Source organism: Littorina saxatilis, linkage group LG5 (genome assembly GCF_037325665.1).
Source record: "Littorina saxatilis isolate snail1 linkage group LG5, US_GU_Lsax_2.0, whole genome shotgun sequence".
Taxonomy (NCBI): domain Eukaryota; kingdom Metazoa; phylum Mollusca; class Gastropoda; order Littorinimorpha; family Littorinidae; genus Littorina; species Littorina saxatilis.
In genome coordinates this window covers 7,928,646-7,941,145 of record NC_090249.1, presented here as the reverse complement: position 1 = coordinate 7,941,145, position 12,500 = coordinate 7,928,646, and the positions used below count along the sequence as shown (strand labels likewise).

The 12,500-nt window shown below is 42.8% G+C and overlaps 1 protein-coding gene and 1 long non-coding RNA gene across 3 annotated transcripts in view; both read left to right on the top strand.

Moving 5' to 3' along the window:
- Positions 1-2,158, top strand: part of LOC138966213 (uncharacterized) — a 2,799-nt gene extending 641 nt beyond the window's left edge. The window contains exons 2-4 of the long non-coding RNA XR_011455641.1: positions 204-245; positions 781-859; positions 1,508-2,158. This is a non-coding gene — a long non-coding RNA (uncharacterized lncRNA). The remainder of the gene's footprint in view (positions 1-203; positions 246-780; positions 860-1,507) is intronic.
- Positions 1-12,500, top strand: part of LOC138966211 (putative cystathionine gamma-lyase 2) — a 48,882-nt gene that overhangs the window by 19,563 nt on the left and 16,819 nt on the right. The gene's annotated exons all lie outside the window — the stretch shown is intronic.

Here is a 12,500-nt window from a genome sequence, read left to right as displayed (position 1 = left end):
AAAGAGATGGAATAGCTGATCGAGTGATGACAATGTTGATTGATAAGTATTTTTTGGTGCGGTGAACTTGAGGCTATATTGTTCTATCAATCCATCGATATATTTTACACTTTCACCCCAGAAATGAAGCACGTGTACACATATATTGAACACAAGAATCATTTTAAGCTTTCATTGGCATTGTTTCCTTTTTTTTTTTGCAGACATGTTGGCAGGAAGTGAGTGTTTCACCCCACTCTTGCAAGGTAGGTTGATCACTGATGACAAGTTCTGATTGTTTTTCCTTTTTAAACGGATGACAATCCGTACTCTGCAGATGGATCTAACCGAGATGGATCTAACCGATACACAGAAGCAACATTGGGAACAAACTGTTATTCAATCTGTGAATATTTCATGTGTGAGGGGTATAACTGCAAGTAGCCTACGTTCGCTAATGTAGACAAATAATTTTTGACTCAAACTTCAAGTTAAATTGTTTCTGCTGTCAGAGCCATCTTTCTGAAGGAACAATATTTTACCTGCCACTGGATTGTTGTATACTCCTTCTTATTTTGCAATGACAGGCTTAGTTTTCATTTGATTGTAATGTGTTTCTTATTTGAAGCTTTGTATCATAAAAGCTCTGTAGAAGTGTTGCACTTGTTTTGCAGACTGCATTAGGCGTGGTACCTATTGCACACACCCACACCCCCCCCCACCCTGCCTATTTATCTAAAACACCCACCCACACACATACACAGGGTGCTGACAAAGGATTTTTTTCCCATTCTCCTTCAGGCCATCGCTTAATTTCTTGCAGACTGAGGAGCAATGGACGTTTGAGCAGCTCCTAAACCTGGGGCACACAAGCCACAAGGTAAATAAGGTATCAGTATATGAACAAATGTTTTCCCTTTGGTTTTTATCGCACCATTTTTTCATAAAACTCTGTAAATTGTGGCAATTACACATTATGCCAATAACATTATTATGAAGAATGAAGATTTTCAACTTATCATTGAAGAAATGAAATCAAGCATTTTTGTTCATTCTGTATTTGATGATTATTTTCCAGTCTTTGGGTTGGCATAGTGGGTGAAATAAGGGTGAGGAGTGTCGGTTGGTGTTATTTCTTAGGTCTTGGTGATGTAATATTTTCCCTACGGTATTATTCATGGTTATCATAGTGCAGATTCCAGGGAAACGGGTTTTTAAACAGCCTCTTAAACTGAAAAGCTACAAGGTCAACAACATAAACAGGTTACTGGTGTCTCGGGCATTGATGTTTTTAAAAAGATTTGCACAGCAATTTTTGTGTGTGTAAAGAGATAATGAAAATAAAACATAACAACTTTTATATTTTTGAAGTGGAATTAAATGTTTTCATTTTTTTATTTTGAAGTGTTTTTTGTATGCAGGTTTTGTTGGATGGGTGGGGGGGGGGGGTGTGGTTTTGATGGTTCTGATTTATTATGATGTAAGGGTGTTTTTTTTCCTTACTTATTTATTTAATTGGTTTATGCAGACTTCATGGCAGCCACTGACCTAACGATATGACAGCCATGCATATCGAACGCAGAAGAAGAAAAAGAAGAAGACAGTCTAACAGGAAAATAATTCTGGTATGCTCATAATGTCTATGCCAGTTAAAAAAAAGTCATGAATTGAAGTTTACCCAGGTTAGACATTAGCATGTCGTAATTGTGACAATGAATGTATCCGTAAACGCACCAAGAGACTTACTTAGAAAAATTGAAGTCATGCATCGTCAATATGACTACAATCACAAACTGAATAAGGGGAAATCATGTCAATTTGGTGGTCTGGATCATCAGCTGTTGCTCATTCGCTATAATGGTCTACTTGACAAAGCCCGTCTTCATGTGCTTCTTTGTTTCTTTATACCTAGTGTAGACAACATGTAGGCGTTTGCAGACTGTTTATTGTATTGCTGTTGTTTGTTTGTGAGTAAACCTATGGTGTGACCTCAATTGTTTGAAATTTGTTGTGTGAGGTGTTTCTCCATGCCCCCAGAAGAACCGACATTATATTAAAACCTTCATACCCTGAAAATACTTGCATACTAGATGTTGTTTCTTATTGTAATGATTGGGGACAGGCAAGCTCTTAAATTGTGCAAGCCTTCAGAAAACTGTCAAGTCTGATTTGCTAGAACAAGCGATATTAACACGTTATTAGTTAAAATTAATATTAAAAGTCCTACGGTTTTGAGCCATTAAGGACTTGAGTGTTTGTCCGCTTTCAAAAAGAGGAAAGAAAGAAACAAAAAATAAGGAGAGGAGGGCAGGGGGTGGGGTTGAGTTGATAATGCTCTGTGGAATTTGTTAAAATGAAAAGTAGTTAAGATGTTTCTTGGTAAGAATTATAAGTCTGTATTCTATATCTTGAATAACGGGTTTGTAAAATGATTTTTTTTTAATTCAAATCGAGTTAAAAAGTGGAACCTTTTAGGATCACCAATAAAACCAAATAGATGAGCAAGTAAGAGGAACACGAACAATAAATCTCAAAACTTTTTACAAATAAAAGGATTAAAATGTAAGCCACGAAGGCCGTGGTAATAAAAACAATATGTACAGTTTGGCGACTAGTGGGCCTTGGGTGAGGATATGTTGTCTAGAGGGTAGTCGCTGGAATCAGGAGGGATGGCGGGAGCCACTCGACCTCAAACTGAAACACGCTGATGTGATAATCTGGGCTTAGTTATACCCACAGCCCCATGTCCGAGTCCCTGACCAGTCGGCACAGCAGCAAGCTGTGTGACCAGCCTAGAGAACTGCTACTGCGCAAATAATCCTGGGGACTCAGACCATGGAGCTGCATATGGTCATATAAGGTTTTAAAGGTAATTCTATTTGTAGCGCATGGAGCGAAAATGTGTTGAAATGAATAGGGTTCTCCACAATGGCAGGACTTGTTAAAGATATGGAAGCGGCAGCCGCCGGCACGGAGGCGTCTGAAGATAGTGAGGAGGTTTGTTGGGAGATCGGGGTGTAGATCGTTCATATCAATGGGTTGATAGGACAGAGATGTTACGTACTGACTTCGAATGAGTTTACGGATTTTACTGTAGAACTCGGTTACTGAGTAGCCGATGTTAGTGTTAGCTGGGCTAGATTCTGCCGCTTCTTTGGCAGCGACATCCGCCAGTTCATTTCCCCGGACCCCTACGTGAGAGGGGACCCAGAGAAATGATACGGATGTGCCGGATGAGATTAACTGGTGACATATAAAGAGGATTTCTCTTTGTAGCTCTGTCCGATTTGATGTGTTTCGATGCAGAGCTTGTAATGAAGAGCGCGAGTCAGAGCAGAAAACTACCGCACGCGGTGTGACTGGGAGGTCATTTATAAAAGTGCATGCCATGAGCAAGGCAAATAGCTCGGCTGAGAATATGGAGATGTCTTTATTAAGAGTATATTTCCTTGAGATTTTGAGATCTGGGATCACAAAGGCGCAGCCAACGCTGCCGTCTGCAAATTTGGATCCGTCAGTAAAGACTTTTAAATGCTCCGAGAATTTGTAGTTTAGGGTTTCTTTTGTAACAGTAGCCAGGTAGACGGGGTTATCTTTTTTGGTAGTATTATCTTCACTGTCGTATATGATAGTAGGGGTTTCCTCAAGCCAAGGCGGGTAGGAGGGCGGGGGGACCCTGGCCAGCTCACTGACCTTCACCCCGCTATCGGCTAGAATGCGGTTTACTGTGTCGGATAAGGGTAGCGTTTTGGCCAAGAGTTGAGTGCTATGTTTGGTGTTGGCCTCATAATTTTGGTGCTGAGGAAAAAAGTCAGTCAGGACCTCGCAGGCAGAGTTCTCTACCGCGTGGGCTCTGACAGCATACTGAGCTGAACGGAGTTTTATCTCATCCACAAGGGGCAGCCACCCACACTCGCTGTAGACTCGACTCTTACTCGCTTGTTGGGAGAGTCCCAGAGCTATTTTGAGCGCCCTGCACTCTATAATAGCCAGTTTTTTCATGAGCGCCGGGCGCGTCGCGAAATAAGCTTCGCACCCGTAAAGGAGGCGGGAGCGAATTAATGCCCGCACTACCTCTGTGACACACTTACGTCCTCTGGCCCAGGATTGGGACGCCAGGTAGCGTATGATATAAAGATCCTTGTTGGCCTTATTGATCAGATGTTCGATATGACTGGTCCAGTTAAGTCGGGTATCGATGATAACGCCGAGGAACTTAACTTCTGAGCTCGGTTTGATAATATCACAACCTATCTTTATACTGCAGTTCCTGTACAGTTGTCTACGGGAGACAACAAGAAAGACTGTTTTATTTGAGGCTAGTTGGAAGCCGTTGGTGTACATATATTGACAGAGGTTGTCGATTTTAGTTTGGTAAGAAGATAAGTCAACAGTGTTGGTAACTCTGTTATGGCGTGGTCTATTAGTGTCTATTAAGGCGAGGTCGTCCGCATACAGAAGTACACTGGCACCGTCAACCTTAACAGAAGTAATGTCATAGAGCATGATGCTGAATAAGTTTGGCGCGATGATACTGCCCTGGGGAACCCCCATGTCCAGCGCATGGGTTTCGGACACCGAAGAGCCCACTCGGACAGACATCTTGCGATTGCTGATGAAGTTTTTGATGAATTGGTACATGTGGCCAGAGACACCGATTCTGCCGAGTTTTAGGAGTAGACGAGCATGCCAGACGCTGTCGTACGCAGATTTAATATCAAAGAAGGTTCCAAGAAGAGAATTATTACTATGTGCCAAGGTCTTTTTGATTTTTTCAGTGACGTGCACAATGTGGTCCGCACACGAACGACCTTGCCTAAAACCTGCCTGGCATGTAGGAATGATATTGTGTTTATTGAGGTGGAACTCCAGCCTCTGGTTCACCACACGCTCAAAGATCTTGCTGAGGTGGGGGGTTAGTGATATGGGGCGGTAACTGCCAGGTAGATTGCCCGGTTTTCCGCTCTTCAATACTGCTACTACTTGTGAGTCTGACCACGCTGCGGGGATAGTATCCTTTAACCAGCATAGATTGAAAAACTGAGTGAGCAACTTAACAAAGTTAGGTGGTAGATGTTTTATCATGTGATATGATATTGGGTCTAAACCTGTGGATTTTTTTGGGTCTTTCACAGAAGAGATGGCGTTTTGGACTTCTTTTGCCTTAAACATGCAGTTTATAGGCAACTGGTTGTCATCTGGGGGGTATGTGAAACCCTTCTCCTGATCTAACCTATAATTGAGTCGTTCAGTATCTAGGGATTTTGATTGACTATTTTTGGCAAAGGTATCTGCTAATAGGTTTGCCTTTTCAGAGTCAGTTGTGGTCATTTTATCACCCGATAGTAGTGGCTTTTCTTTAGTTCTGTATCTACATTTAAATCTGCGGATTTTCTTCCAGATTTTGCCACAGTCTTTGTAATCTTTAGTTTCTTTGTGGACAAAGTTTTCCCAGTTTTGAAGTTTAGCCTCAGCGGTGATCTGGTTAAATTGTATTTCAGCTGACTTCATATTCGTGAAGTTAGCGTCTGAGCAGTGCCTGAGATATGTCCTAATGTGATATCGCTTGTTTGCCAAGGCTTCATCACAGTCTGCATTCCACCACTCATTCCTTTTGGCCTTACAGTTAGGATTTACTGATTTAAGCGGAATGTGATTATTGGCAGCAGTGAGTATACATTGACGTATGTTATTGTAAGAGGCTTCGATGTCATCCGTAAGGAGAGTTTCCTCCCTGACACCCTCGAGCTCCGCACGGAAGCTGTCCCAATTTGCCTGTTTGTAATTGTATTTTTTTCTGACCTCCGAGTTATTGCGATTAGGGGCGAAGTGGCGGAAGGTAAGAACAATGGGTAAGTGATCGGAGCCGAGGGCGTCCGGGAAAACGTTCCAGTCGATGTCAGTGACTATGGCATTTGAGCAAAGGGAGAGATCGATTGCTGATGGGGAATGGTCAGCTCTGTCTGGAAGTCTGGTTGCCGAGCCATCGTTTAGTATACAAAAGTCAGTTTCCAAAATGACGTCAGCAAGGTTGCTATTGGCATGTTTGTATCTAGGGTTAGCAGAGTCCCACAGAGGGTGGTGATTATTAAAATCACCCATCACGCACCAGTGTGCCCTGCTATGATCCAGGGATTTTAGCCAGTCGGTAGTTCCTTTTTTATTACACCCGTGGGGGTAATATATGTTAACTATGTTGAGGTTTTTGGGTCCTTTTATTTCGATTTCAACAGCACATGTACTGAGATTTTCTGAACTAGGGATGAGAGGTGCAAAGGGTTTGTAATTTAAGGAAGACTTTAGATAAATAGCTGTTTGAATGAGTTGCCCTGAGCCCTTTTGCTCTACTATGGGAGGGAAGTCAAAACCATCTATAGAAGGCAGTAGGGAGCGTTTTCTCTTGACTGACTGGATAACTAAGATGTCAGCAGAGTGATTTGATATATAATTATATAGCTGAGAGAAGTTAGAGTTGATAGAGCGACAGTTCCACTGTAATATGATAAATCCGTGACCGCTTTCACCTTGTTCAGCCATTTTAACACGCACAAAGAAGGTAAGTTAAAGGGCAGATTTAAAATAGGTTAAAAAGTGGTTTTAACAGCTTTCATATCCGTCACGGACAACTGCTTGGCACCAGCAAGAGCGCCCAGCGCCAGAGTGGCGCCGCCCGGAATGAAGCGTTCAACCTTGGTGTTGGAGAGTTGTGTGTATGTAGCTGAGAGGGAGTCGATCAGGTCGAGAGGACTCTGCATCTGTCTGGCCTTAACCATGAAGCCGAGGCACTGCTCGATGAAACCTTGAAGGCCTCTTTGTTGTTCATTTAAATTTGCATATTGCTCTCCTGTTTTTAGCTTATCTAGTGCAGCGTCGGCTAGCTCAAGCTCTGCCTTCTCCTGCTCCTCCCTCATCTGCTGCTTTATTTCCTGTTCAGTTTTAAGTTTGTATTCTCTGAATCTCTGGGCCAATCCCTCCTCCATTCTCCCCATCAACCTCTCGAAGAGCTGCTCTTCTTTCGAGTCCTCCTTCCTGTTCTGGGCTTTGCGTAGGAGGGAGGCCTTTAACCCGGGGGTCCCATGAAGCGGCGCCTCTGCCCGAGCCGTCTGAGACTTACAGGGCGCCTGGGGGCCAGGATTTGGATTTTGCGAAGTTGTTTGGTGCTTCGCGGTTGCAGCAGAACTGTCCGCATGAACTGGAAGGAGTGTATTGTCATGTTCGGTCATTTTGTTTTTGATTTCTTGTATTTTATTTACTTGCCCACCCAGGGGGGGTCTCTGGACAGCCAAAGAGTACCCGGACCGGGGGGTTGAGGTCCGCCGGATCGGTTGCGGAGGGGGACGCCAGAAGGAGTCCCTCATTTCCGCTGGGGCAGTCGCTGTTTTATTTTGTTGTTTGGCGAGCTCGCGCCGCGCCCGATCCAGGGCCTCAGAATATGGTATGTATGCTGCCGACCTGATCTTATTGGCCTGCAGCCTCAGTCTCATTTCCGGGCATCCAAGATAAGCGGCGGAATGCTCGCCCTTGCAGTTTACGCAATGTTTGGCCTTGGTGCACGTCGCTCCGTCGTGGCCCTTGGAGCCACATCGGGGGCAGATCTGCACTTTTGATTTGCATTGTTGTTTTAGGTGCGATAGTCTCTGGCACTTCGTACAGCGCCGCACTGGAGGAGTGTAGGGTTCGACGCCGTACACCTCACTCTCCAGAACGACGCTGTCTGGAAGAATTGCCGTTGTAAACGTGACACGGACCGCCTGAGACGGTTTCCCATCCCTAAGGAGAAGACGGCGAAAAGATCGAACCGAGGAGGGGCCCTTTTCTACAAGACTCCCATCCTCCATCCGGACGCGCACGCCCACTGCCATCTCAGACAGGTCTGTTCCTGAATGTATTGTGGGTATGCGTTTAATGACACCTTCGGTTGTTACCTCCGGACGGTGGCATTTCACTTTGATGCCGCCGATCGAGTCCAGCCTCAATAGCTTGTTTTGTTGTGATGCTGAGGAGCACCCTACCAGGACGCTCCCAGCTGCCAGCATGCGTATTTCTTTGACCTCGCCGATGGCAAGGTCAAAAGTTTTTTTCCTCCTGAGGCCGAGTCCCTGCAATGTTGCAGGGCCCTCCTTCAGGTCCTGCACCACCACGGGGAACTCTAAGAAGGAGGGAGGAGGTTGCTTGGGTTGGTAAAGAAGTTTTCTTCGGGGTCTTTGTTTTGTGTGTGTGTGTGTATTGGCAGGTGGTAGTGGCTGTTGAGTTGTCTGGTTTTCTTGTGATTCAGTTAGGGGTTGGGAGGTGTCGACCCCCCGGGCAGATGTTGCATGGGAAATACCTGTGTTTCCCTGAAGAGGGGGACCCTCGCAGAGGACCTTTTGCTTCTTTTTCTTTTTGGGCTTCTTACGATTGACTTCGGTGAAGTCTTCCTCAAAATGATCAGTAATCTGAGAGCGTGGGGGGCTATCCCGGAAGAGAAGAGATTCCGGAGAGCTCTGCCCCCCCTCAGGGTCGTCCTCCCGCAATCTCTTTCTCTTGAAAGGAGAAGATATGCTGGTTTTCTCATTGGAGATTGCTTTATTAAGCTGTTTGGATTTTGGGGACTGACCAGTCCGGCTGGCCCGGTCAGTCTCATTCAGTGATTCCATGGGAATATCTGGGGCGCGGTCAGAACCGCTTGCTGTTTGGTCCATATTAAGGGACCAATCTTGCTCCCTCAGAGCAGTGGTGTCCGTTGGAAGGTAGTTATCTACCCAGATGAACGTTTCCCGCCTATCAGCAAAGGTGGTGTTTGGCAGTTTGTGTTTAGCAACTTGGCTCATCACTTACAAGGTACGGTACGGTCACCAAGAAAAAACAAGCCAAACAGCTCAGGGTTAAAAAGGCAGGATAAAAGCAGGGTAACAAAAGCGTCCCTAGACAAAGAGTGAGCTGAAGCTCACCCCTCTAGCGACTTTCACTTCTCTCCCGAGAAACACGAGGACTCCTGCAGGGCGAGTGGGAACGCCACCAAGGGCAGCTAGCCCCCTTTCTGGACCCACGCCAAGAGCAGAGGGAGCTGTGTCGTGTGTTTAAGACACAACGAAAATGTGATTGTCCCCCTTTACCCTCAGGAATTCGGGAGAAAATCGCTATTTGAGCACTGACTTGGCTATGTAAGCTCGAGGTGCGTTAAAGCAGTCGCTATGTAATCAGCATGTTTGCTTGTGAAAGAACGCACTCTACGGGCCAGCAACTGCAGTGAATTACTCGTGCTGAGTGTGACATGACATGCACGTGACAGAACACGACATGATGGCATGAACACGTTATTAAGATGAATATTTGATTAAATATGTGCAGGAACTACTTCAGCAGATTCATATGGCCAGTCTCACAATGGAAGGAAGGTGAGTAGATTGAATTATGTCTTTCCCACCTGTTCTGTGTTTAGTGTCAGCCGTGATTGCCTGATGAGAATTTGAAAACATGTTTCTAACTAACATGAACCCAACCATGAAACGTGATGTAGGTGAGTAGCCCATCTAGAAAAAAGAACCTGTTCTAATTCGGAATTAGAACAGGTTCTTTTTTCTAGATGGGCTACTCACCTACATCACGTTTTATGGTTGGGTTCATGTTAGTTAGCAACATGTTTTCACATAGAAAATGGTGGGCACCTGAACAAATATCTGCACATTACAATGAAGTCTTACTTTGTGATCTGATGGTTAAATAACCCCCACCCCCCCCCCCCCCCCACCCCCCACCCCCCACCCCCAAGAAGAAGCTCACATAACTACCAACTACACAATTTCATTACAGAATCAAACAATGGGAAGAATCAGGATTCAGCAGTGCTAGGTCGTTGAGGGGGATAGCTATCACTGGGCACTCAGCAATGAATAGTTGAGGTTTTCACGGACATTAACAAAATCCGGTAACCTACGGACAGTAAATTTCACAGGGAAGGGAACAAGAACGTCAAAAATGGAAAAGTATGTTTTTTCTTTCAAACCATTGATAGAGCTCTGAAGTTTCACACAAGTTTTGCAGAGAGAGCACTCGGCCTATTCATTTTTGGCACTAAAACATGCGCACACACAAAAAGAAAGTTTTTAAAAAGTGGCGCCGATGTATTCTCACACTCACAGCCTTAGAATATTGCAGTTTGTATGTTACCAAATTGAGGCATGATTTTACTCCATGCAATTACCTGACCAAATCTGCGACAGTCGGACAAACTTCTTACAAGTCGGATTGGGCCTTCAATCAAATACTCAGAAACCAGCAGCTACTTTAAGTAATACTAGTTTTGTTGTTATTTTGTACAGCTTGTACTGAATGTGTTTTCTTTTATCTCCTCAGAATCGAGTCAGCCAGAGAAAGACCATTGAGAGGGAGAGCGCACAGTAAAGCATATATGGCATGCACTTCGGTGGACCAGTGCCATCATCTTCATAACAAGAGATGCAGATCATATTTTCTTATGTTTAAGTATAGCTGTTAGCAAAAGTATTTGACGATTCTTGGGTACGACTTTCGTGTTTAATCCTATTAGCTTGTGCACAGCCTCAAAATCTGTTTTATTTTGATTTATCATTTATAGTTTGAATTTTTTTTTAATGGAATTAGTCCAAATGTAAATACATCTAAGGTTGCAATATTGTTTTCTTGTATATACCCTTAAAACTACCTCTTCGTGTAAACAAAATTTAATTGTAAAAAGAAGTGTTTGTTCAAGGGAGATAATTTGAAGCGAATTTTTTTTAAATCAGTAAAACTGCATAGTGACATCCTCAATTAAATAAAAAGAATAAGGAATAAAGGTATACACACAGGTTGTACCCATTTTCTTGATTGCACTGCTTTTAAGTAGAAAGCTTTTTTTCTCAGAATTATTTTACAAATAAAATTCAAGGGAGGCAATTGATATGATAAAAAGGAAGAATTTTTCTTTTCTTAGAATACTGTACACATTTAGTAAAGTATAATTTACAAGACAAAACACAGGGGTTATTCTGTGCCTACTACTTGACAAGAGAACCACGAGATTTGTGCAGATTATTAAAAAAAGTTCTGTACAGTATATTTTACAAAGACAGATCCATACAATATATATAATTTTGTAATAGATGTTTACAATTTGTGGGTATGGTTTTTTTTAAATCAACAGTTCGGATAGCCACAACAAGTGTGTTTGTCTTGTGATTTGAGAGCTTTAGCACTGGATGCTTAGAATCCTCTTGATCATTTACTTCAGTAGGTTAAGCCACCTTCTCCAAAATCTTCTCTCCTATTCTGTGCTTACTACAGTGGGTTTGACAAGAGAACCACGAGATTTGTTTTTGTAAATATGTTGCTTTTATTCTGTACACTTTAATATTTTAATCCTATGTGCACATTTTATTTTTAACTGTGTTTTTTTTCTCCCTGTATTCAAAGTGTGTATGGAAACCACAACCTGTCACAGCAGTATTATTAATCTGGATCTCCCTGCTAAGAACGTAATTAACAGAACGTGTGCATGTAGCCAAAGAACTTAAAAAGAATTTCTGCTACTTCACTCAAAATACGTCCATCCTCACACTCATATTTTCTTAAAATAATATTTGTTCATACAAACATGTTTGCGAATTATTCAATTTTGCGTAAAATATTCAATTACGATTTCTTTGTGTGTTGCAAAATTATGTAATAAAATTATGCAAGATCAAATTCAAAACAGCAATAAAGCTGCTGACGGCAGAATACCTCTGTTGACTTCTCTATCTGTTGGGTCAAACTATGCCACAGACATATTTCTTCTAGTAGCTCAATATTACGTGATACAGTCTCAAAGACAGAACAACGCAATAACCTTTTTTTGTGTAGATTCGATTGACTTTTTCCTGAAATAAAATATTCATGAAGCCGGTTCTGACTGAGTTAATATATTTCTGGAAAGCTGAACAACGCAATGCGTCTGTGACTGGTGAAGAAGCAGAGCTGGAGCTTTTTGTATTGTTTGTCGTTGGTTTTATTACACACGCACTCACATACGGTCAACAAAATGTTGCATGTTCCTGCTTGACAAACAAATGCCTGCATACATGCGTGCACGTACGAACGTACGAACATTCATACCTGTGCAAACAATCTGCCACTTCAAGTTCAACACCCAAACCCCACACATTCCTCCAAAAGGAGTCTGAAGTATAATACTGGCATTTGTGGTATTGAACGAGGACCTCAACTTCCATTGTCTAGTGCATGTGGGTCTCATGTTGCACGTGTGAAACCACTTACTTAAAAAAGAAAAAATCTTGTAAGCTTATCAACAACTAAAAAACGAACAATTATATTCTTAAACAAACTGGTTAGAATAACAGATTTAGGAGAATGCAATGCAAGGAACATCATTATCTAATTCGGTCGATGCTTAGATCTAGAAAAGCACCCACTTATTCCAGTATAATAGCAAACACTGTACATAAGGCTTCCCATTGTAGTTTCTTTGATAATAGAGAGAAAAAATCCAATTGAAAAAGTTCCAGATCTAGACAAGGCAAGTA